This window comes from Schistocerca cancellata, chromosome 9 (assembly GCF_023864275.1).
Source record: "Schistocerca cancellata isolate TAMUIC-IGC-003103 chromosome 9, iqSchCanc2.1, whole genome shotgun sequence".
Lineage (NCBI taxonomy): Eukaryota > Metazoa > Arthropoda > Insecta > Orthoptera > Acrididae > Schistocerca > Schistocerca cancellata.
The window spans coordinates 159,302,546-159,329,033 of record NC_064634.1 but is presented as its reverse complement, the minus strand read 5'-3'; positions in this window follow the sequence as shown (position 1 = coordinate 159,329,033).

Genomic DNA, 26,488 nt, shown 5'->3' with positions numbered 1-26,488 from the left:
AGTAATGCTTGTTTAAACATGTTAGGTTGAGTTAAGTAACTGCACGCAGCGGGTAATCGTACGCATTCATTCAGTGTTTGAATCTTTCGGTAAAAATGAGAACTTCCAACTACTGCTGCCATCCTCTGATAAGAAACAAAGTAACAAGCAGGAACGAGAATTCAGGCGCCATGGAATGTGTGGGTGTGACGTAAAACTGGTCAGTTTCATGTAACTTTCAGCATACAGAAAATAAGAAGGTACGCTTACAATTATTGATTTATTTCTGTATATACACGTTATTAAAAACTGAAAACTACTGCATCACGGCATGGATATGCTTTCTAAACGTGCACTGATGTTCAGAAAATAATAGAACACCTTGAACGACTAGAGATAGGACGCTCATATTCACAGGACATGTACAATAGTATGTTCAACAGAAATGATTAGCATTTGAACCATGTCTGCCAGCGGATTGAGGGACAATATTGATATCGCACCACCTACAGTTAAAATGTGTCTGCGACTCTCGTTGTCGCTATTAACCGAAAGTAATGGATCAGTGTGAAGTGGCCGCGCGGTTCTGGCGCTGCAGTCTGGAACCGCGAGACCGCTACGGTCGCAGGTTCGAATCCTGCCTCGGGCATGGATGTTTGTGATGTCCTTAGGTTAGTTCGGTTTAACTAGTTCTAAGTTCTAGGGGACTAATGACCTCAGCAGTTGAGTCCCATAGTGCTCAGAGCCATTTTTTTAATGGATCAGTGTGACTTGACCAGACATGCAGGATACTTCGCAGACATATGCACGAACCGTACCGTCACACCAGTGAGTTTGAAACAGGGCGCATTATTGTCATGAGAGAATGTGAAGTATCCATCTGTAAAATTGCTGCTTGCATAGAACAAAGTGTTTCGGTAGTGTAAGTGGTGTGTGCAGAATGGTTCACGCAAGGTCGTAGAATAGGACAAGATTGGTCAGGTCACGCCATCCAGACCACCCCGAGAGATGATCGACACCTCAGCCGAATAGCATTGCAGGACAGATTTGCTTCCTCATCGGCTCTGGTGCAACACTGGAATAGTGTAACACATTGTACACTATCAGGGGCGACAGTCCGACGCCGCTTATTATTTCAAGGGTTACGTGCGCCTCGGCCACTTCACCACCTACCTCCAGCACAAACATCCTAGATGGCAATGGTGTATGGAACGATGTCATTGGGCACAGGAATGGCATCAGATAGTGTTGCTGGACGAATTCAGGTTCTGTTTGTTTGAAAATGATGGCCCCATTTTGATTCGGCGCAGACGAGATGGAGCGGCATCATAGTGACTGCATGCGCGCCAATTTCGTCATTCGTCATTAGGGATCACATTCCAAGTGATTCGTAAACAGACCTCGTAACAAGAGCATGACCTATCCCATTACAATTTTGTCGTATTTATAATTTTTTTCTGTTCAGCGCATACGAATGATCAATATAATAACCCTAATATTCGTTTGAAGATGTATTTTCAGAATTCGAGACCAGTCAAAAGTCATCTAAGATACTGCATTAATTTCTAACCGGCCACAATGTTCTAAAATACGTTTTTATATATGGTAAATTTGTTTCACTTTCTTTCATCGGCATACCCCTACAAACCTTCTGAAACATATTTACAGGTGTGCGCCTTACCAGGATATCACGTGGTAACAATGATCCACTACGTAATTACCAGCTTAGTCCATCACTTCACTTGATTGCTACCTTCCTGAACTATAGAAAATAGCATAGCGAGAACTATGTAACACTCAGTTTGGATGGAAGTACGCACACAACATCGCTCACTATTCCATATGCGGAGAATATTAGAAGAATTATTTTTCTTCTTATGATGTTTTAGGAAGTTGATATTTTAATGCAACATTTATATAAGCATCTATAATTATACAACGTTACTGTTCCCCCACGTTAATAACAAAGAAGGGCAATTTCATTTTCTTTTGAGCACACATTTGATATGAATATTGCGTACACTAGCAGCGACGAGACACCTACCTTGATGTTCGAGCCCAGTTGGCCTCACACATCCATGATGATTGACAAAAGGTGTCTCAATATCATCTGACTAGCAGAGTGACAGGTTCCAAGTTTGCTGCTCCGATCTGTAAGAAGATACGGCCAACTTTACTACAGAATACTTACTAAATCACAGTACCGCTTTCAGCTAATCTAGAGTGACATATTTAACTGATCTAGACTGTCACATTTCTGCAAAATAAGGCAAAGTAGCAGAGCTGACAAAATAATAAGGTATAGCAGTGGTGTAAGTGGTGCCAACGGTAGTGATTGGGACCAGCGTTAGAGGAAGAAAGTAGGTAGTGCACCTAGAAACACTTCATGTTTTTTCGTCTGTACTTCAGTCTAGTGATTGATTTTAGAAGCATTTGAAGAAATGCGCACTAGAAACCGCCATAAGCAGTTTATAGCATTTTCTACAGTCTTTGCTGTTGCTAGATGTTTGGTTGCGTTTTGTACAGCATTTGGAAATATTTTGAGCTCTACACTTTTAAGTGCTATATAATATGTTAAAGCTATTTGGAATATATTATTAATTCTTCACTTACAAGTAAAATTGTATAAATTTTAAAAACTAGTTATATAACATGTGGATGATTAGACAATACTTCGTCGATAGTGCTCCATCTTGAAACAGACGAAGGTCTTTTATCATAGAAGAGGCGATATTTTCAAATTAATTGATTTTCGTTAATGTCTTAATAATTTTACCTGTACTGAAAATGGAGATTTGTTTTAGTTTCCAGTAGCCTCCGTTTCAAAATGTATTTAGCTTGTAACTGGTTCTGATAATATTTCTTCTTAATTTGATTTCACTTATTGATTATTGATGTGTAACAGAGCAATAATGTAGCAGATAGGCGACTAAACAAAGTACTGACAAGACTCTTTCGATAGCGACGCTTTTAAATTTCATTCGAATATTTGTTCCTGGGTACATGACCATGTACCTTCGAACATATTTTCACATTTAGAAAAACCATAATTTTCTGGCGTAATTTTTGTAATTTCATGAAAAGACTGCAGTGAATGTCATCACTGAAAAATGATACAAGGCCTGGCAAGAGGCCAAGGTACAAGAAAATCCATGTTGCTACAGCACTTTCTTACTGGTACCTGCTCACCTTGCATTAGTTCGCCTGTCTCCGTCTTTTCTTGTCTATTAGAATCCAGCAAAGAACTTTCTTTGAACATCCACCATGTGTCGTCCACTTCGATTACCATTACTGTCTTAATTATGTCAACTATTCCAATCTTTTCCACAATCCATTTGTTTTCCAGTCTCTCCCAGCAATTCACAACACGCCTCTCTCCATTTTTCGCTGAGTAAGTCTCAGCTTTTGCCTGGTTGTTCCATTACATTACATTCTCAATACGGGAAGTCAAAGAGAGGAACGCATACCTTCCTTTTCAGATACAGAGGAGCCATTGTTTCGAGGACTACATGGTTTCCCTAAAGCACTCTGGGCCATTTTTACCCTTTCTGCTTACTTATTTTGCTATCGATTAAGCCACTCATTTAAACTGTCGGAAACATAGAAAACTTATAAACTGACTATGACTTCTTTATCGATTTAGACTATCGGCAGAATGGCCAATTTCGTAGTTTGATGGCAATAGTGGTGGACACGGTGGTGATGGAGGTTTAGTGTAACAGTCCCGTCAGTTATTCTATATCATTTTATGAATGGGAATGAAAAGCACAAATTCGTACGAATTGGTCTATGAACATTAATAGATACGCTAAGATAGAAAAACGCTGAAACTATTTTATTACTTTGTTGGTACGCCTTAAATGGAATAAATAAAAGCAAAAAAGTAATTGATGCCCCTTTTGATGAGTTAAGACAATGGTGTAAGATAGATTTGTAAAAAACCTCGAGTGTGACTTGACAACAATGTCGTAGTGAAGTTTTGAAGAGTCCAAAGACACCCCCCCCCCCCCCCCCCCCCGCCAAAGACAGTGATAGAAGTGGAGGAACCGGAGAGACTGGTGCGCATACCAAACTGAACATGCAGCAGTTACTAGTGTGCAAGGAGGGTACAAAACAAACGCATATGCAATCTGTGCACAAGCTGAACGATAAAAAAGGCTGAAATAAAGAGAAAAGAAAGAAGGAAAAGTGAAGAAAATGTTGATGAGTGTGGACTAAAGGGCATCCAAAACCAATATAGCAGTTTATTGCATATTCACTCTAATTGAAACGCAGATGGGGTTGAGGAAGCAGGAGAAAGATTTTGGACACTAACATTCTTAGACAGCTCGGTAATTCAAGGTAGGGCATTGGTTCAATATAACTGGAAGTGTTCAGGAGTCATCCGTAGGAGTGATCAAAAACCCATTTAGGGTAACTATTGTAAATTGTCTCCAGACGTGTTGAGCCGACGGAGATTTAAACTGTCTTCCTCCCATAACCGAATAACCTGTTTCTCGATCGCTGTGGTGAGAGGGTGGGGAGTAATACCAAACTCAAGGGAAAAAATTACAAATTTTTCCATTTCAAAATAATTTTATTGACGGACCGCGAGAATATAATTGTGATCTAAGATCTTTGAAAGATTCTATATCTACCAACGTTAACGATTCTTCCGATACGAAATACAACTTCTCACTAACGTAGAATCTGCCAATATCTCAAAAAACCGTCGGAAATATCGAAGGAAGTTTTTTAACAAATCACTGCTCGCGAAGCGGTGAGCACTTTTCCTTGTAGTTAACAGCTGCAGCTTTTTACGCGGTGAGATATTCAAGCCACTAAGGGTTTTGCTTAAATTGTGAGTTATGCGTTTTTTTACAGGAAATTTAGTCTGGAGTGAAAAGCAATGCAGATGCCACAGTGTTACTTTACTCAGGTGTAGCCCCGTTAAAGGGTATCTATGTGAATGTTGCATTCGACTTCCTCCTCACATTAAGAGCACTTATCGACAAGTATTTTGTAAAAAAAATTGTACGCTAAACTTTCACAAGCTCTATATCACTATAGATCGCTTTTCAATGTCCTAGTATTCCGTTAGGAAGAAACAAAATTTCGTTCCAGAAATCAGACTTGTTTCAGCCATCTTGACCGTTATAATGATTTTGAACGACGCAGCAATATACTGGTCTCGCTCACTGTCTGGCGTAGCCGTTTTTGAAAGCTATGTGTAATTTTCTTATGTAGACAACTGTGTGTATATGTAGTGTCGTGTTTTGTACTGATGAAGATGCTGAGAGGGGGAGGCAGCATTGGTCTACGCCTCTCGAAAAGCACGAAGGAGGCCGTCGCTCTTAACGACCATGGAGGGGTTGAGAGCTGGTTGGAGAGTGGAAAAGTGCTGGGACCACAAAATAAATCACATTTCAACAACAGTTTATTAAAAAGAATTAAAAGAATTACAAGTAGAAAAATACGCCAATAACGGAATGACCGGAAACAAAAAATTTAAAGTTCAAAAAATTTGCAATACAAGGACAAACCAAGAAAATTAAAAAAAACGGCGTAAGTCCAAATTACTAGTGCCTCCCATAGTTGCAGTACATATAACGTGTAATTCAAAGCCAATTAACATTTGGTGTTAAACCCTCTGACAAACTTAGAATTTTCAACAATAAGTAACTAAGGACTGCGAACAGGTACAATACAAACCCGAACTTAGCAACTGCTAATTGACTTAAGGGCTAATTAAGTTACAAGTAGACATAGGACAGCAGGGTGAAATACAATTAGCAAGGTAACGGCGCAAGTCAAATCAAAATCGTTTTCAACAACTACACCAGCGGCTTAGCACGGTGAAATAAGTGGTACCGACGAGAATACCAAAAGCAGTTACAAATTAAGAACGTAACAATTAAAACTATAATTATAACCAAAAGTTAAAAATTTTTCTTACAGGGAACTTTAACAGTCCTTTAAAAAGCAAGACAGGCACTGACTTAACGACCGGTGTCCACGCAAACAAGTTTTGCAACCGGTGTAAGTGCTTAAAGGTTTGCCTGAAATTCGCAATGAAAGACGCAAGAAATCCATTAATAACATTTAAAGTCAAATGGTCAACCATCCTACAGGCGAAATTCTATTACAGATCACCTCTTCTAGGAGGTTCAGTCTGGAACTGCGCGACCGCTGCGGCCGCAGGTTCGAATCCTGCCTCGGGCATGGATGTGTGTAATGTCCTTAGGTTAGCTAGGTTTACGCAGTTCTAAGTCCTAGGGGACTGATGACCTCAGAAGTTAAGTCCCATAGTGCTCAGAGCCATTTGAACCATTTTTGTAGATCACCTCTAAGCGAAGTTTCTTTGGTTAAACTTTTAAAGAGAAAAATAAATTCATATAATCCCATACAATTTAGAAAACAGAAAATTTTTAACTGAAGTAAGTTCCCAATCTCGCGGCGAGAACAAAGAAATAACGGCAGTTGTTGTTGTTGTGGCCTTCAGACCTGAGACTGGTTTGATGCAGCTCTCCATGCTACTCTGTCCTGTGCAAGCTGCTTCGTCTCCCAGTACTTACTGCAACCTATATCCTTCTGAATCGGCTTAGTGTATTCATCTCTTTGTCTCCCTCTACAATTTTTACCCTCCACGTTGCCCTCCAATGCTAAATTTGTGATCCCTTGATGCCTCAGAACATGTCCTACCAACCGGTCCCTTCTTATTGTCAAGTTGTGCCACAAATTCCTCTTCTCCCCAATTCTATTCAATACCTCCTCGTTAGTTATGTGATCTACCCATCAAATGTTCAGCATTCTTCTGTAGCACCACATTTCTAAAGCTTCTATTCTCTTCTTGTCTAAACTATTTATCGTCCACGTTTCACTTCCATACATGGCTACACTCCATAGAAATACTTTCAGAAACGACTTCCTGACACTTAAGTCTATACTCGATGTTAACAAATTTCTCTTCTTCAGAAACGCTTTCCTTGCCATTGTCAGTCTACATTTTATTTCCTCTCTACTTCGACCATCATCAGTTATTTTGCTCCCCAAATAGCAAAACTCCTTTACTACACACACAAAATCGGCTAGGCGCGACGGGCAGCAAGATAACTACAGCCACGGCAAAAATATGACTCTCGGCTCATTTTACAAGGTAACAAATGACCATTGAACACAGATGTAAGCCAAAGCACAAGTTTCAGTAGACAACAATATAAAATCAGCTGAAACAGCATTAAGGGCGAAACATAATGAAATGCCAATACAAGCAGAGGCTGACTAACACTGTTTTCATTAAAATGCAAGACACCAAACAATAGGCAATAAAACAAGACACCCTAAAGGAAACTAGCAGGCGTAACAAACACCAGGACAAGAAACTTACAAGGCGAAATTTGGAAAATGATTTTAGAGACACTAGAACCCGGTCACGTCATTCAGTAATCTGGCGAGTACACAATAAACTTGATTACAAAATGGTTCAAATGGCTCTGAGCACTATGGGACTTAACTTCTGAGGTCATCAGTCCCCTAGGACGTAGAACTGCGTAAACCTAGCTAAACTAAGGACATCACACACATCCATGCCAGAGGCAGCATTCGAACCTGCGACCGTAGCAGCAGCGCGGTTCCAGACGGAAGCGCCTAGAACCGCTCGGCCACAGCAAACTTGATTAAGTTCATGACAATTTGCGAAAACATGACAAGCGCCTCTCGCTCACAAGACCAGACCGCCGTAACGACACAATACGACGTAGGCGCAGAAGGAACTAGAATGCCACAGTTGATCTAAAAAGTAATGCCATTTAACAAAAGATCTCACATAGCTCACAATATGGTTAGGCAACATTTTCCAAAGCAGGCTCACTTTCTTCAAATGTAGGGTAGATAACATTCTCAAGGCGAGGCAGCCGAAGAAAGACGTTCGCGACCGTCAGTTTCTTCGGACAAAGAGCTGCACGTCTGGGTACAATCACGATTCCATAGGCAACCGCGAACATTTTCCCATGAAGGCAAAGACCATCTTGTCTCACAGTGGGATCATTGTATTAACAGTTATGGCGATTACTTTTCAAATACTAAATAGTTTACTTACTTTTTCCGTCTGTCTCGTTTTCATTGATAATAGACATCGTCGAGAGATTCACTTTTCTCCTTATCTCCTTGGATCCTCAAAGCAGAGTTAGAATATTTAATAATTTTTTACTTACTACCGCAATACGGCAGACCTATAAATGTAGAAGTAATCAAATGGCGAACATTTTTCGGCTTCTTTAGTCGTCTAAAGATGATGATCTGTATTCCTCCGCGTCAGTGAGTGTCGACTGTCTGGAACTACAGCAAAATATTTTGCTCCGGCTGCGAAAGTAGATCACTCTCCTTCTAGATGTAGCCTTTTTTGGTCTTTCCCTCCCTTACGTACTCGCGTTATAAAAGTAATGTACGATATACACTTCCTTTTTGGACTGTAATTAAAATCTTACTTAGACCAGACGTTTTAGATTTATTTTTAAAGCATCTTGAGTGGTCACTGTAATAATGAGGCTTTTCATACAGATCTATTTGCCAAGATCGTGAACAGTTCTCACGATTTAAATTAACCGTATTAAACAGTATTAAATTGCTATTATTATCCCCATTTTTTTGTTTTCTATTTCATTCATAGCGTTTTTCCACACACAGGTGATTGATTATGTACACTGTATTTCACTGAAACACAATACATGTAGAACCTCTTACACATCGTGTGCTATGTTTTGATGTTGCGGAATGCAGTCGTATTTTTTTGCGAGTGTGGCAGCGTCTGCTATTCCTCTGTTTGTATATTTACACTCACGGAAAAAAAATCGCAATACCAAAAAGGAGTTGTGCGACATGAACGAAAGTTGGTAGGTGTGTTTCTACATCTCAAACATGATTTCTGTTCAAATTTTGCGCCAGTCGCAAAAGAAAGGCGCTAGTAGCGCCACTATGAGGCTGCAAATCAGGTTTGTTTTAAGTACACGCTGTTACGGTCGCGAGCGGTAGTTACCATTCAGATTGAACCTGGCGAGTTGATGTTAGTCAAGAATGCCTTTAAGGCACAGTCACCACTATCAAAACTAAATTTGGACGAGGTCGTATAGCAGGGATACGAGAAGCTGGATGTTCCTTCTTTTATACTGCAGCAAGCTTGGCAGGAATGCAGTCACTGTAAATGATTGCTGGCGGCGATGGTAACGAGAATGTATGGTCGCAAAACACTGGGCTCCGGACGGACACGTAGAGCTACCGAGAGGGAAGACCATCGTGATCGGCGTGTAGCTTAGCGCATCGTACAGCATCTGCCGAAATAATTTGAACAGCAGCTGTCACCACAGTGAAACAACGTAATGTTACAAATCTGCTACACCAAGAAGAAATGCAGATGGTAACGGGTATTCATTGGACAAATATATTATACTACAACTGCCATGTGATTACAGTTTCACGCAATTTTGGTGCATAGATCCTGAGAAATCAGTTCCCAGAACAACCACCTCTGGCCGTAATAACGGCCTTGATAGCCTGGGCATTGAGTCAAACAGAGCTCGGATGGCGTGTACAGTTACAGCTGCCCATGCAGTTTCAACACGATACCACACTTCATCAAGAGTAATGACTGGCGTATTGTGACGAGCCAGTTGCTCGGCCACCTTTGACCAGACGTTTTCAATTGGTGAGAGATCTGGAGAATGTGCTGGCCAGGACAGCAGTCGAACATTTTCTGTATCCAGAAAGGCCCGCACAGGACCTGCAACATGCGGTCGTGCATTATCCTGCTTAAATGTGTGGTTTCGCAGGGATCGAATGAAGGGTAGTGCCACAGGTCGTAACACATCTGAAATGTAACGTCCACTGCTCTAAGTTCAGTCAAAGCGAAGAAGAGGTGACCAAGACGTGTAACGAATGGCACCCCATACCATCACGCCGGGTGATACACCAGTATGGAGATGACGAATACACGCTTCCAATTTGCGTTCACCGCGATGTCACCAAACATGGATGTGACTATCATGATGCTGTAAACAGAGCCTGGATTCATACGAAAAAATGACGTTTTGCCATTCGTGCACCCAGGTTCGTCTTTGAGTACACCATCGCAGTCGCTCCTGTCTGTGATGCAGCGTCAAGGGTAACCGCAGCCGTGGTCTCCGAGCTGATAGTCCATGCTGCTGCAAACGTCGTCGAACTGTTCGTGCAGATGGTTGTTGTCTTGCAAACGTCCCCATCTGTTGACTCAGGGATCTAGACGTGGCTGCACGATCCGTTACAGCCTCGACTGCTAGTGATACGAGGCCGTTGGGATGCTGCACGGCGTTCCGTATTACCCTCCTGAACCACCGATTCCATATTCTGCTAACAGTCATTGGGCCTCGACCAACGCGAGCAGCAATGTCGCGATACGATAAACCGCAATCGCGATAGGCTACAATCCGACCTTTATCAAAGTCGGAAACGTGATGGTACGCATTTCTCCTCCTTACATGAGGCATTACAACAACGTTTCACCAGGCAACGCCGGTCAACTGCTTCTTGTGTATGTGAAATCGGTTGGAAACTTTCCTCATGTCAGCACGTTGCAGGTGTCGCCACCGACGCCAACCTTGTGTGAATGCTCTGAAAAGCTAATCACTTGCATATCACAGCATCTTCTTCTTGTCGGTTAAATTTCGCGTCTGTAGCACGTCATCTCCGTGGTTTATCAATTTTAATGGCCAGTAGTGTAACATACCCTCCCAACTCGTGAAATTTCATTTCGTTTCCTCCTCCCCTTCTTCACGTTTTCTGTCTGGCACTGTATATCGCAAAGATAGGCTGAAGGCAACTGGTGGAAGCTTGTTTATAGCTGTAAATGATAGGGGAATATCTAGTGAGATCAGAACAAATTAAGATTGCAAAGTAATAAGTGGAAATAAATGTTTGAAGTATGAATCATTCATGGTGATTCGGTCCCTTTATAAACCACCTGACTCTGGTTCAACAGTGGTGTGACGTTTCAGAAGGATGCGAGTACATTACAGCAACCATTGGGAAAATGCTCCTTTCAGAGCACACGAAAAGCGAATATCCTCAAGTTTAAAAAACTCTCAGCACCTTTAAAAATTTTCTCTAAAATTTTGGCGTGCGAACATATTCCCGCTCGTTTTAATATGCATCTCACCCCTCATTCCCACAAGTTCTCCTAACAGGTACTCGTTCACCCCCAATAGTTCATCGCTGTTAAGTCACTTATACCCATCCACTCCCACTTGCCCATTCTCACTCACTCATTGTCTTTATCTTTAGTGCCTCTCTGAGTGCCACTCTCTTCTGTCTAACAGTCACGGTCTCATTTGTTCTGTCCTACTACTACCACCGTCTCATTTCACAACTGCCTTCGTCTCTCTCACGGCTACTATCTCATTCATTCATTCCCTCTGCTGCTGTCTCGTCTCACTGTATCTATCTCTCTTTTCCTCGTTGTCTTTCTTATAGGCCCCTCATTATCACTGGCTCTCACCCACTTATAATTTCTCCTCCTCTTTATTTCTCTCCCACTGACATTTTCTCTTTCAGTCTTTTCCTAGCACTGTTCTGTCATTATCAACAGTGTCCAACTGCCACTGTATTCCCCTCTTTCTCTCACACTGTCATTGCCTCCTTGGGTTTTTCTAGACCATAACCACTGTCTACTATAAACCAGTATTTATTACTTTTCTTCTCATTGTCGCTACTACTGCTTCCTCCTCTCTCAGCACAGAAAAGCACGAATATGTCCGCAAGCCAAAACTTTTGGGTAAATTTTAAAGGTGCTGAGGAAGGTAGAGTGACGAAGCTGGTACGCCATTATGCAGTCAGAGTCTTTTAAACAGAAGCATTTTTTCGCTGGCTCCCTTCATTTTCCTAGCACAGCAGGACATGACACTCATATGAAACGAACTTTATAGGTCGCTAAAATTTTGGTAGTTTACTTATGTGAAACTGCAATAACGCAAAACTAATATTACGCCTCACCGGATCTTCGGTGCACAAAAATTTTGAATGTACTTAACGCTATTCTTTGGAGTGCGTTAAGGAACCACCCATGAACTGGTAATTTCGAGCCTCTGTATCTCGGAAATGGATAAATATATCAAGAAAATTTTCAACATTGTTCGAGATCAGGATCTTTGGAATATATATTAAGAATTTAAGCCATCTGCTGTGCGTACCCGTTTCGAAATCCGCGGCTCAGATTTGGTACGAAATAGTGGTGAAAGAAAATTCTTTTTGGGGTTTTCTACAAAAGCCTCGATGGACTAAAGGTGTCTACGTAAGCCCCTTAAGACCCACCGTATACCACATCTAATGCAAAAAGAAACAAATCCGTTTGCTCCATCTGCCTAAGATATTTTGACCATGTACTGCAGGATAGTGACACTAAGACGATCCTTCTGTCGCGCATACAAATGGTCCCTAGTGCATCGTCCATACAAAAACTTGACCCTGCGTACCTTTCACCAATAGAACCCGAGGTACGAGCCGCGGAAGAACCTCATTTTAATGCGTGGCGTTTTGGAAGATATTATTAGATAGCGCATACTAAAATGGTTCAAATGGCTCCAAGCACTATGGGATTTAACATCTGAGGTCATCAGTCCCCTAGACCTAGAGCTACTTAAACCTAACTAACCTAATGACATCACACACATCCATGCCCGAGGCAGGATTCGAACCAGCGACCGTAGCAGCATCGCGGTTCCGGACTGAAACGCCAAAAACCGCTCGGCCACAGCGGCCGGCTAGCGCATACTGTCGAACGCGTATAGATTAGGAGAGTTTTCAGCTTACGAGCTACAGACAAGGGGAATCAAGTGATCAGTGGGAAGTGCCTGCGAATTACCTCTAAATGCTTTATCCTACAATTATTTTGTGCAGTTAAACAGACAAGCAACTCATCGCTATGAGACTAACATTGTTGCGTGTTTAATACGGCTTACACAAATACGTGTCGAGTGAAGTTGTGAGGGATGGGAAGACCCATCACCGTACAACAGCAGCATTAGAGAGCGAAGAGAACCACATTGCAAATTTAAGCGAAGCCAAAAGTTTGTTGAGAAACAAAAACTGAACAAAGCCATACCGAGTGTAAGAAGAGGCATGTGTGAAGCGTTCAATAAATTTGAAACTAAAATTCTATTTACCGATTTCAGAGAAAATCCTAAGAAACTTTGATGTGATATTATGTTAAATCCGCAAACGGACCAAAAACTAACTTTCCAGGCATCCAGTGACGAAACGGAGAATGACACAGAAAAGGCGAGAAACTTAACTACGTATTCCGAAATTGTTTTACTGGGAGAGGATCGTGGTATGATTCTTCCTTTCAGTCACTGCACTAAAACATGCTACGTAGACAAATTACGGACCGCTGCTTGTTATATTATACAGCCGCTGTTGATTTGCACCACGGGATAACTGAAATCTGATTCAGTACGCCATTAGGCCCTTGTATATATTACATTCTGATACTATCTTGGCGTTACTCTTTGTGCGCCGTTATTTGCCCTTTCGTTTCTGTCAGTCCTTACCTGTACCTACAGTTATTTCTACGTCACCTTTTCGTGGCTCTGCTATATTCTACGTTTAGAGTCTCAAGGCCTACTACAACATATTCCACTACCTCATCGTTGATCGTACTTACAGCTTGTACGATAGCGTCGGCGACTTCAGAAAGCTGCGTTGGTCCACTTATAACCAAGGCTTCCTCCTTCGCCGTACAGGCCACTATACATTATAATCGGATGCTGGGGTGCCGAGGCCAGAAATGAACTAGAGATGCACTTCACGTCTCTTAATTAACCCACATAAATCAAAATTATCAGAGCAGTGAATTTCATTTGCGACTTCTATCGTATGACCGTTGCTACGTAACGGAATACAGTTGGCCTTAACGACACCACGGTCCATTCTTGAGATACATTATTGTTTCATAAAAAGCACAACGATTCAGCTCTAACATAACAAAACACTGATACCTAGCAAAAGCTAAAGAGATAAAATCATTTTGCAGCCGCACAGGGACAGAGAAATCGAGATTAGGTCACTTATTTTGAATTCGGAGACTTAAAAGCAGCCGGCCGCGGTGGTCTAGCGGTTCTGGCGCTTCAGTCCGGAACCGCGGGACTGCTACGGTCGCAGGTTCGAATCCTGCCTCGGGCATGGGTGTGTGTGATGTCCTTAGGTTAGTTAGGTTTAAGTAGTTCTAAGTTCTAGGGGACTTATGACCTAAGATGTTGAGTCCCATAGTGCTCAGAGCCATTTGAACCATTTTGAACTTAAAAGCAATTACTTCTCTCGCGAAGCTTGAGTGAATTAAGTGGCACTCTGACTACTTCTCCGTGCTATATCAGTAAGATTTGCAACGTATAGATAAAGGGGTCTCCGGCGAAAATGACAAGAATTGCCTCGTATACAGCTTTCGTCCAAACGTTTGATAGATGGTGAAAAACTTCACGCGAATTTTACTATGGACAAGAGCATAAACCATTAATCTTATACAATTTACTCTCTAAGGGGAAAAAAACCGATGCATCAGTCAGGAATTATCCGAATGGGACGGAAATAGGTAGCTGTGATGTATGTTGGCAGACAAGCAAACGATTACAAATCAAATGGCTCTGAGCACTATGGGACTTAACATCTGAGGTCATCAGTCCCCTAGAACTTACAACTACTTAAACTTAACTAACCTAACGACATCACACATATCCATGCCCGAGGCAGGATTCGAACCTGCAACCGTAGCGGTCGCGCGGTTCCAGACTGAAGCGCCTAGAACCGCTCGGCCATCACGGCCGGCTAAATGATAACAGTTTTAGAAAAAATGGACGATTTATTGAAAATGAAGAGGTTCACAAATTGAGCAATTTAATAACACGCTGGTCCACCTCTGGCCTTTATGCCATCAGTTATTTCTGCTGGATGTCCTTCTGAGGGATATCGTGCCAAATACTGCCGAAATGGCTCTTTAGATCGTCAGAATTCCAAACTGGTAGGAAGGCCTTGCTCCAGACGTTTTCCATCGTCGAAAGTTCCGGCGACTTTGTTGGCCAAGGTATGGTTTGGCAAGCACGAAGACATGCAATAGAAACTCTCACCGTGTGTGGGCGGGCGTTGTCTTGCTGAAATTTAAGCCCAGGATGCCTTGCCATGTAGGGCAACAGAACAGCACGTAGAATATCTTCGACGTACCGCTGTGTTGTAAGGGTGCCGTTGATGACAACTAAATAGGTCCTATTACGAAAAGAAATGGCACCCAGACCATCAATCCTGGCTGTCGCGCCATATGGCGGACGATAGGTTGTATCCTTCTGCGGTGTGGGCCGTCTGCAGACACGTCTCCGCGGATCATCGGGGCTCATTTCGAAGCGGGGTTCACCACTGAAGACAATTCTGCTTCAGTCAATGAGATTCAAGGTCGCAGACGTGCCTGGAGATGCCTCCGACAACCGTGGGATTCCAATCTGACCGTCGCCCGTCATACGGCCCGAAAACCAGGAGTGACGGTATGGGGTGCCATTTCTTTTCAAAGCAGGACATGCCTCCGACAGCCGTGGGATTCCAATCTGACAATCACCTGTCATACGGCCCGAAAACCGGGAGTGAAGGTATGGGGTGCCATTTCTTTTCAAAGCAGGACATGCCTTTGACAGCCGTGGGATTCCAATCTGACCATCGCCCGTCATACGGCCCGAAAATCAGGGGTGATGGTATGGGGTGCCATTTCTTTTCAAAGCAGGACATGCCTCCGACAGCCGTGGGGTTCCAATCTGACCATCGCCTGTGATACGGCCCGAAAACCAGGAGTGATGGTATGGGATGCCATTTCTTTTCAAAGCAGGACTCCTTTGGTTGTCATCCGCGACACTCTTACAACGCAGCAGCACGTCGATGACAGTCTATGCCCCGTATTGTTGCCCTTCACGGCAAGCTATCCTGGGCTTACATTCCAAGAAAATAATGCCTGCCTACACACGTCGAGAATTTCTACTGCTTGTCTTCATGCTTGCCTACCTCCACCTGGGTCTGCTAGGTTGCCTGAACTTCCCCCAACCGAGAACGTTTTTAGCCTTTTGGGTAGGTCCGTCCAGTCCACCAGCTCGGGATTATGACGGTCTAAAGCGAAAATTGGACGAAACTTGGCACGATATCCCTCAGGAGGACATCCAATAACTCCGTCAATCAATGCCAAGCCGAATAACAGCTTGCACAAGGCCGTGGGTGGACCAACGCGTTACTGATTTGCTTTATTTGTGACGCTCTTTCAGTTGAATAAATCATCCAATCTTTCAGAAGTTGTAACCATTGGTTTCTCTGCACACAACATGTACTGATTTCCGTCTGTAATATTAGTAATTTTCGCATAACAAACATTAATATACGCTCAATAGTAGACGCCTGATGGCCTAAAGTTAGCGAACAATTGTAAAGTAAAAGAAATGAACCATCGCATAGCAGTGACAGATTCTATTATTCTTTATCTTTGCCGTTCTTGCGCGGTGCCTGTAAATGTCTATGTACATGTATCGATTAATGATATAAAAAAGAATTCTGTTGTTTCAAGACAAATGAGGCATTTGGCGCCTCACCTTATACTGTTTGTATTCCATGAAAGGCGGACGCGGACTTGCTGCGTTCCGCAACGGTATTTTATATTTCATGTGAAAATATTGAGTGAATATGCTAATTGTTATTTTTCCAATCAGAAAACAGGTAGTTTCTTGTAACTAGTTACGAACAGACAGCATCAAGAGGACATTGACTGTTATGTATAAAGTGTTTAACCACAATGATCATCTATTGTAATTTGATATGAAAAGGTACATAGCATTAAAAAAACGTGTGTTAAAGATAAGTGTGCTTATTTTAGTAAATTAACCTTGATGATTTCCATCTCCTCATTTACTTGAATGATAATTATTTTGTGTTAGTTCATCACCAGAAATTACGATCCGCTGATGGGTCGGACGCAGCATGAGGCAGAAGGAACATTATCGTTTGCCTATTATTTCTGAACCAACTTTTTTTTAATTGTGTACTGTTGCATTTCTTTTAAAGTCTATAGATCTTCTGGTCCCTTAGTGCTGTTCCGGGTATGACTACGTAGCGAATATAAAAATGCACAGAAATGATCATGTTTGCCGGCCGTGGTGGCCGAGCGGTTCTAGGCGCTACAGTCCGGAACCGCGCGACCGCTACGGTCGCAGGTTCGAATCCTGCCTAGGGCATGGATCTGTGTGATGTCCGTAGGTTAGTTAGGTTTAAGTAGTTCTAAGTTCTAGGGGACTGATGACCTCAGAAGTTAAGTCCCATAGTGCTCAGAGCCATTTGAACCATTTTTTTGATAATGTTTCTCTTATTGAGGTATTTAATGCTCAACGTATGTTATTATAATAGTGTAATCAGTTCCTGATTCTGTTGCCAAGTGGCCCACCAAAATATTCACTTTTTCGACATTAAAAAAATATAAAATAACAATTCTTTTTCTTTTTTGCCCCACAAGAGCAGCGCTACACGTCTCATTGGGATACTTCCTTCTTGGTGCGTCTTTCTTTCTTTTCGTCATAGAACGCATTTACAGGTTCCTACCACAGAGATATGTGTGTTATGCATGATTAAACAAAAGGGAAAGAGATTGAGACTTACCATCTCGTTTACGATGCAGTCACATAGACATAGAAAAAAAAATTCAGCCATAACAGTAATAGGGCAGGAAATCAGTCACACCCTTTTCAAATGAACCACTGCGGTGTTCACTTTAAGTAACTGAGGAAAAATTTTCTTCCAGATGGCAGAACGACGATTTGTACCCTTCTCCGTCAGCATGCTTCATATTATTGCGGACAACTTTATGCCAAACTGTTTCCAGTTGTCCAACCCAACTTAAGCGTTTCTCCCATTACTATTTACCGAGCGAGGTGGCGCAGTGGTTAGCACACTGGACTCGCATTCGGGAAGACGACGGTTCAATCCCGCGTCCGGCCATCCTGATTTAGGTTTTCCGTGATTTCCCTAAATCGATCCAGGCAAATGCCGGGATGGTACCTTTGAAAGGGCATGGCCGACATCCTTCCCTAATCCGATGAGACCGATGACCTCGCTGTTTGGTCTCTTCCCCCCAAACAAACAACAACAACCCATTACTATTTACATATTAAAACGACACTGGCCTCTTCCGGCCACAGACGGAACTACCAACGTCTCCTTTGTAATCAAGTGTCTCTACCATTCTGTCTCTATGATAAAACTTGTTTTAAGTATTCGTTTCATAACTTCTAGCAGCTCTTTCTTGCTGCAATATAAAATTTATTTACTTTCCTCACGCCTATCGCCTTATAAATTAAATGCTCTTTCTAACTTAGTTGCGAGGAAACGCTGAATTTGACAGAACGGACGAGTAACTGAAAACTCAACTGAAGATGCCTCTACCACGAAAGAGATAAAATAAAATATTGTACTACTATATGTACAATGAAATAATAAAACGAATATTTATATACTGTTGCAGAAAATGGACACACCGACAAATTTTTCTTTTTGTGTTCTTCCACACTGTAGTCTGCTCAGACAAATTTCAATTACCTCTGCATCGCGTCATTTTTAAATTTCTATTAGACACTACTTTAAAATTTGGAGGAAAGATTATTTTAGTGTAATACTGGATTTATATAACTTTTATTTACTTTTGTTTAAAAAAATATGTTGCTCATAAGAACTTACGTCCTTCCAGTGGCTAAGATTCTACTTTAATTCGTACGTTGATCAAGGTAAGGTAAAAAAAAAAAGGTTGTATACGCCTTCAGGCAGCTTACAGTTTAAGAGTATCCGGACACCTATTAGTGGACATTAATATTGGGTGGGTTTACCCTTCGTCTTTATGACGGCTTGAACTCTCCTGGGGATACTTGCAGTGAGGTGTCTGAGTGTGTGGAGAAATGGCAAGCCATTCTGCTTCTAGACCCGAAACCGGAGGAGGTAGTGATGCTGGGCGTTGCGGTCCGGAGTGAAGACAACGCCCTGACTCACGCCAAACGTGTTCCACTGGGCACTCTGGACACGCCAGTTCGTTTCAGGAATGTTAATGTCAACAAACCATTGTCTCTCAGATGCTGCTTTGTCACAGGGTGCATTGTCACGCTGATACACTCAATGTTTCCAAACTGTTCCTCTACTATACGGAGTACACGACGCTGTAAAATGTGTTCATATCCTTCCAAAATTAGCGTTTTCCTATATGCAATAAGGGAACGAAACCCTAACCACGAAAAACACCCGCATATCGTTACACAGTCATCTCCGTACTTCACTAGTGGCACCATGCACGATAGTCGGTAAATGTTCTCCAGCTTTCGCCAAAGCCAAACCCTTCCTTGGCTATAGAGTGTAGCGTGATTCACCACTCCAAATCACGCGTTTTCAATCATTAACAATCCAATGCCGTCGTTTTTTTACACAACTTCCACGTCTCTTAGCAAATGCCAAAAGACAAGAATAGTAATCACACCCAACAAACAAGAATCAGCTGAGGAAACTGTAAATAACGCCTTTCATAAAATTGTTAAGTGGTTCTCTGGAAACAGACTCTCACTAAATTTTGAGAAAACACAGTATATGTTAATCTGTACAGTAAATGACATAACACCATTGAAAAATATAGACTATGAATAGAAGTCTGTTACTACGGCAGAATATTCAAAATTTCTGGGTGTGTGCATTGATGAGAAATTGAATTGGAAGAAACACATGGTTGATCTGCTGAAACGGTTAGGTTCAGCTATTTATGCTATTACGGTTATTGCAAATTTTGGTGATAAACGTCTGTAAATTAGCCTACTACGCCTCTTTTCATTCACTGCTTTCATATGGCATCATATTTTGGGGTAATACATCATTAAGAGAACAAATATTCATTGCAAAAAAGCGCGTGATCAGAATAATACACTGTGATCAAAGTATCCGGACCTTCAAAAAAATATACGTTTTCCATATTAGGTGCACTGTGCTGCCATCTGCTGCCAGGTGCTCCATATCAGCGACCTCTGTAGTCATTAGACATCGTGAGAGAGCTGAATGGGGTGTTCCGCGGAACTCACGGACTTCGAACGTGGTCAGGTGATTGGGTGTCACATGTGTCATACGCCGGCCGGAGTGGCCGTGCGGTTCTAGGCGCTGCAGTCTGGCGCCGAGCGACTGCTACGGTCGCAGGTTCGAATCCTGCCTCGGGCATGGATGTGTGTGATGTCCTTAGGTTAGTTAGGTTTAATTAGTTCTAAGTTCTAGGCGACTGATGACCTCAGAAGTTAAGTCGCATAGTGCTCAGAGCCATTTGAACCATTTTTGAACTTGTGTCATACGCCTGTACAAGTGATTTCCACACTCCCCAGGTCCACTGTTTCCGATGTGATAGTGAAGTGGAAACGTGAACGGACACGTGCAGCGCAAAAGCGTACAGGTCGACCTCGTCTGTCGACTGACAGAGACCGCCGGCCGTTGAAGAGGGTCGTAATGTGTAACAGGCAGACATGTATCCAGATCATCACACAGGAATTCCAAATTGCATCACGACCACTGCAAGTACTATGACAGTTAGACGGGAGGTGAGAAAACTTGGATCTCATGGTCGTGCGGCTGCTCATAAGCCGCACATCGCGCCGGTAAATGCCAAACGACGCCTCGCTTGGAGTAAGGAGCGTAAACATGGGCGATTGGAGAGTGGAAAAACGTTGTGTGGAGTGACGAATCATGGTGCACAATGAGGAGATCTGATGGCAGCGTGTGGGTATGGCGAATGCCCGGTGAACGTCATCTGCCAGCGTGTGTAGTGCCAACGGTATAATTCGGAGGCAATGGTGTTATGGTGTGGTCGTGTTTTTTATGGAGGGCGCTTCCACACCTTGTTGCTTTGCGTGGCTCTACCACAGCACAGGCCTACATTGATGTTTTAAGCACCTTCTTGGTTCCCACTGTTGAAGGGCAATCCGGGGAAGGCGATTGCATCGTTCAACACGATCGAGCTCCTGTTCATAATGCACAGCCTGTGGCGGAGTGGTTACACGACAATAACATCCCTGTAATAGACTGGCCTGCACAGAGTCCTGACCTAAATCCATAGCACACCTTTGGGATGTTTTGTAAGGCCGACTTCGTGTCAGGCCTCACCGACAGACATCGATACCTCTCCTTAGTGCAGTACTCCGTGAGGAATGGACTACCATTCCCCAAAAAACTTTTCAGCACTTGATTGAACGTATGCCTGCCAGAGTGGAAGCTGTCGTCAAGGCTAAGGGTGGGCCAAAGCCATACTGAATTCCAGCATTACCGTTGTAAGACGCCACGAACTTCTAAGTTATTTTCAGCCAGGTGTCCGGATACTTTTGATCACATAGTGTACGTGGAGACCATCCAAGTTCACCTTGTACACAAATATTTCAGTAACTTGGTATATTCACAGTACCTTCGCAATACATATATTCACTTATTAATAACCCACCCCATTTCATAAATAACAGCGCAGCGCATAGCTACAATACTAGAAAAAAGGACGATCTTCACTATTCTGGGTTAATCTGACTTTGGCACAGAAGGGGGCGAATTATGCTGCCACAAAAATCTTTGGTTATTTGCCAAGTAGCATTAAGAGTCTGAGAGATACCCAACCAACATTTAAAAAACAAATTAAAAGAATTTCTGAATGACAACTCCTCCTAGTAAATAGATGAATTTTTTGAAATGGATTAGTAACTGAAAAAGATTAATTATTTTCTGTAAAGGAAACTTATGTTGAAGTGACACATCCCACATCATTACGAAATGTCGAATTCGTGATCTATGGAACAAGTATTATGTATGTATGTATGTATGTATGTAAACTTCCCAACCATTTTTCTTATTCTTAACTCCCTACGCACTAGCTGGATTGCTGGTAGCACTTTTGATCTCAACAGAGATTCCTCCGGCTGATTTCATGCGGTATCGTACAACCACCTTCCACAATGCTCGACGTTCTCTGCCCGCCAGTACATGAAATCTACGTGGTTGTGGCTTTACTATGCTTGTTCCTGCAAGTTTCCACTTCATAATCACTTCACCAACAGTCGAAATGGGCAGCTTTAGAAGGGTTGAAACGTCTCTTATGGATCTGTTATTCAGTTGGCATCTGATGACTAATCCACGTTATGGATCACTGAGCTCTAATGACCTACCCATTCTACTGTTTCTGCTTCTCTACTGAATAAACTATACACTCCGACTCGTTTTATACTGGAGTGTTCCCTCTTGTGACATCTAAAGGTAAATTCTGCATTACACAGTGGTGCCCGGATACTTTTGATCAGATAATGTGTGTGTAAAGAATTTCGCGTTAGGAAGAAAGACTCTGCCAATTGTGAGTTGCCAGCTGACAAGTGAGAGCAGCACTCCAAATTAAAATGCATTATGACTCTTAGTGCTTGCATAACGACTGATGGAAATCAGTGTTGCATGCACTCTAAGAGAGAGAGAGAGTGACAAACAGAGAAACACGACGCACCACGAAGGAATTATCCGAATGGAACAGAGATCTGTAGATATGATGTACGACCAAACGGGTCCTGCTATAAAAAGAAATGGCACCCGAGACCACCACTCCTGGTTGCTAGGTTGTATGGTAGGTGACAGTCAGGTTGCTACACCGCCACTGTCCGGCGCGTCTCAAGACACATCTTCGCTGGTCATCGAAGATCAGTTCGAAGCGAGACTCATCACTGAAGGCAGTTCTACTTCAATCAATGTCATTCCAGACTGGAAACGTGTCTGGAGACGCTCGACAGCCGTGGGACACCAAACTGACTGACTGACTGTCGCAATCCATACAACCCAAGTATCATGAGTGATGGTCTGAGGCGCCGTTTCTTTTCATAGCAGGGTTCCTTTGCTTGTCATCCGCAGCACTGTTAGAGCACGGCGCTAAGTCGACGATATGTCTTCTACGCCCTGTTTTGTTGCCCTTCGTGGCAAGCCATGCTGGGCTTACATTTCAGCAAGATATTGCTCTCCCGCACACTGTGATTTTCTATTGCTTGCCCTTCAAGCTTGCCAAGCCCTACCTTGGCCCTCAAGATCGCCAGATTTCTCCCCAGTTGAGAACGTTTGGGGCCTTGTGGGTACGACCCTCCAACCATCTATAGCATAGCCTCCAGAGAAAGGAGTACAAAATTAACTGATCGATATTCAACAATAAAGAAGCTCTATATGCGAAAAGCACGTTTTTTGTTTCATTGTCTTCTGTATCTTCTTGCTTCTGATGTCCTAGATGACGGACGCATGTAAATCACGGTCTGTAATTAATGCAATTATCTGTAGCGTTGTCATAATTTTTGTTAAATATATATCCAAATAATTACTGTAGAGTGTGTTTTTGCTAGTACCAAGGAAGTACCTTCCCTGTCTATGATTTAGTTACGTTATAATTCAATGATCCCCTGGCCATTTTGTGTAAGTGGATTGTTGAAACGACGCCATTAATGATAAAATGATAAAAACTTTTTTATAGTCATTTAATTCTGAAAGTAAGGAAGTGATTAATCTCAATAAATACAAAACGGCGTGTTGTAATATTTTCCAGTTCAATTTTTAGGCCAGAGGTACGGTTTTATTAAAAAATATTTTCTATAAATGTATACGCTGCCATTGCACATAGGCAGCTATACTGGAGCATCAAGCCTCACAACAAAGGAATTAATTAGCATTGTGTTTAACTGGCCTCTCGCGTAACATTAAAGAAAGATTTTTTTTCATCCATCGTGAGTAAGACGCATTTCTTCACGTTGGAATACGTTTGATATTTCTGGCGATAGTGCCCTGAGAAAAATTAATTGTGGCTTTTAACAGACATAGAAGAGAATTTTTAACAAAACATTTCGTTCCAAACTTACCAGAATAATTTATTTCATTCATTTCTCAAAAAGTTACGAGATAGATCTCAGGAGTTTGACGATGTAACGCACAAATTGGACAGAATCTGGGACGATATCCCTCAGGAGGACATACAACAATTGTCACTCAGTACGATGACGAATAACTGCTTGGATAAGGGTCAGAGGTGGACCAACACGTTATTCACTTGCTCAATTTGTAAAGCTAGTTCTCTTGAATAAATCGTCCAAATTTTTTAAAATTTTAATCGTTTGTTAATTTCTGTCCCATGCGCATAATTACTTTTGGTGTGTCGCTTTTTTGTCTTGTTTTAGAATGTACTTACTGAGTAAATATCCTGAAAATGAAATAATGTGCCGTTTGAGTAAATACTCTGAAATTTGAAATAATGTGTCGCATCGCACATTGGGATTAGGCCATGAATGAAGTAAGTTTCATCTTTACCTGGTATTGTTAACGAACTACATCGTTCCAGTTATTTCTGAATTCGAGCAACGGTTCACTTGTAAACGATGGTTGATCATTCCCAGTGACGCCGGAGAACTTGCTAAATGGTCTCTTTGAAGGGAAACTGCAATAGTCTTTCATTGGCGCCAGTCAAACAAATGATTTTAAACTGCTTTGAAGTTTTGCAGGGCATTGATCGGGGGAGCTCTCGAGCCTCCCCGACAGCGGGTTAGTGTTTTTGTGTCTATTGATACCGCAACAAAAGACAAACGAGGGAGTCTGGGTGGGCCGGATGCCGGCTAAGCAAACACGGTCGGACGGGCGCCCCGCCGGGCGCGCTCTAGGTGCGTGGCTAGATTTGCGTTTAAATCCGGGCACCGCCCCTCTCCGCTGGCGGCGAGGGTATTTGTAGGGGCAGGGGCTTATTTGTGCGCGTGTGGATGGGGCGGGATGGGTGCTGGCCTTTTGTCGGGAGGTCGACGCGGCCGCGCCTAGCTGAGCTTGTTTTCACAGCGACCGGGGTGGCCAGCAGAGCTCACGATGCACAACTCGCGTGTTGGCAGCTCCCTACCCATCTCTCAAGTCGCACGCCTCACAGCTGTTCTCGCCTGCGGAATGCGCACTACAATATCTTTGAGTGACAATCGCTCTTGCGGCGGACTAAGAAACTGCGTGGGGCGTTCAGTAAGTAATACAACATCTTTTATCTCTCGGTTAATTTCTGTTGAAAAAAATGGGAATTTATTGTGAGACATCGTGGAATATTACCGCTTGAGCCCGTAGAGTCTCATGAAGTTCCTATACGTGGCGCCTCTACACGTAGTCTTCAAAATGGCTGCAGACAGCTGTCATTGAATTTCTTTTGGCGGAAAACCGCAGCATCGCAAGTATTCATAGGCACTTACGAGATGTCTACGGAGACCAGGCAGTGAAAAAAGCACGGTGAGTCGTTGGGAGAGACATCTGTCATTACCGCAAAAAAGTCGCGCCAACCTGTCCGATCTGCTGCGTGCCGGCCGGCCGCACATAGCTGTGACTCACGCAAGAATGTTGGAACGTGCGGACACTCTCATTCGAGGAGATCGACGGATCACAGTAAATCACCTCGCTGTCAACTGGGCACCTCTGTTGATCTGCGCATGTGAGTGAAGCTCACACAATTTCATCAGAATATTCTTCGTCATCCACGCCAGAGCCTGAATCTCGCGTCTTGCGACTTCCATCTGTTTGGCCCAATGAAGGATGCACTCCTCGGGATGCAGTACTTGAATGAAGGGAAGATTAATTGATGAAGCAAGACGCTGGCACCGTCGTCGACCAGTAGAGTGGTACCTTGCGGGTTCGCGGTTCCGGACTGAAGCGGCTAGAACCGCTCGGCGACAGCGGCCGCCGGCTATAAAGAAGCTGTGTGCGAGCTGGGTGCCGCGATTGCTCACAGTCACAGGAATCCTGCACATTTGAACACAATGTCTGGCGATGTTTAATCGCAATACCCAAGAATTCTAGCGCCGATATGTGACTGTTGATGAAACCTGGATCCATCATTACATACCAGAGTCAAATCGTCAGTCGCCGGGCGCGGTGGTCTGGCGGTTCTGGCGCTACAGTCCGGAACCGCGGGACTGCTACGGTCGCAGGTTCGAATCCTGCCTCGGGCATGGGGGTGTGTGATGTCCTTAGGTTAGTTAGGTTTAAGTAGTTCTAAGTTCTAGGGGACTTATGATTTAAGATGTTGAGTCCCATAGTGCTCAGAGCCATTTGAACCATGTGAACCAAATCATCAGTCAAAACAATAAACAAAGGTATTGAAGAAGGCGAAGTTTATGAGCTTGCAGGATGACGGCCACTGGTGTTTGGGATATCCAAGGAATAGTCCTCATAGATTACTTAGAAAAAGGTAGAACCATATTTTGGACCCTATTATGGTTCATTGTCGGATCTTTTGGAACTTGGGTTGGCTGAAAAAATACCAAGGTAGGCGCGTAAAAAGGTGCTCTTCATCAGTTTAATGCACCATCCCACACATCAGAGACGACAATGGCGATAGCGCATGAATTGGGCTTTGAACTGGTTCCTCGTCTATCCTATTGTCAGACTTAGCCCCAAGAGACTTATTCCCGTTCCA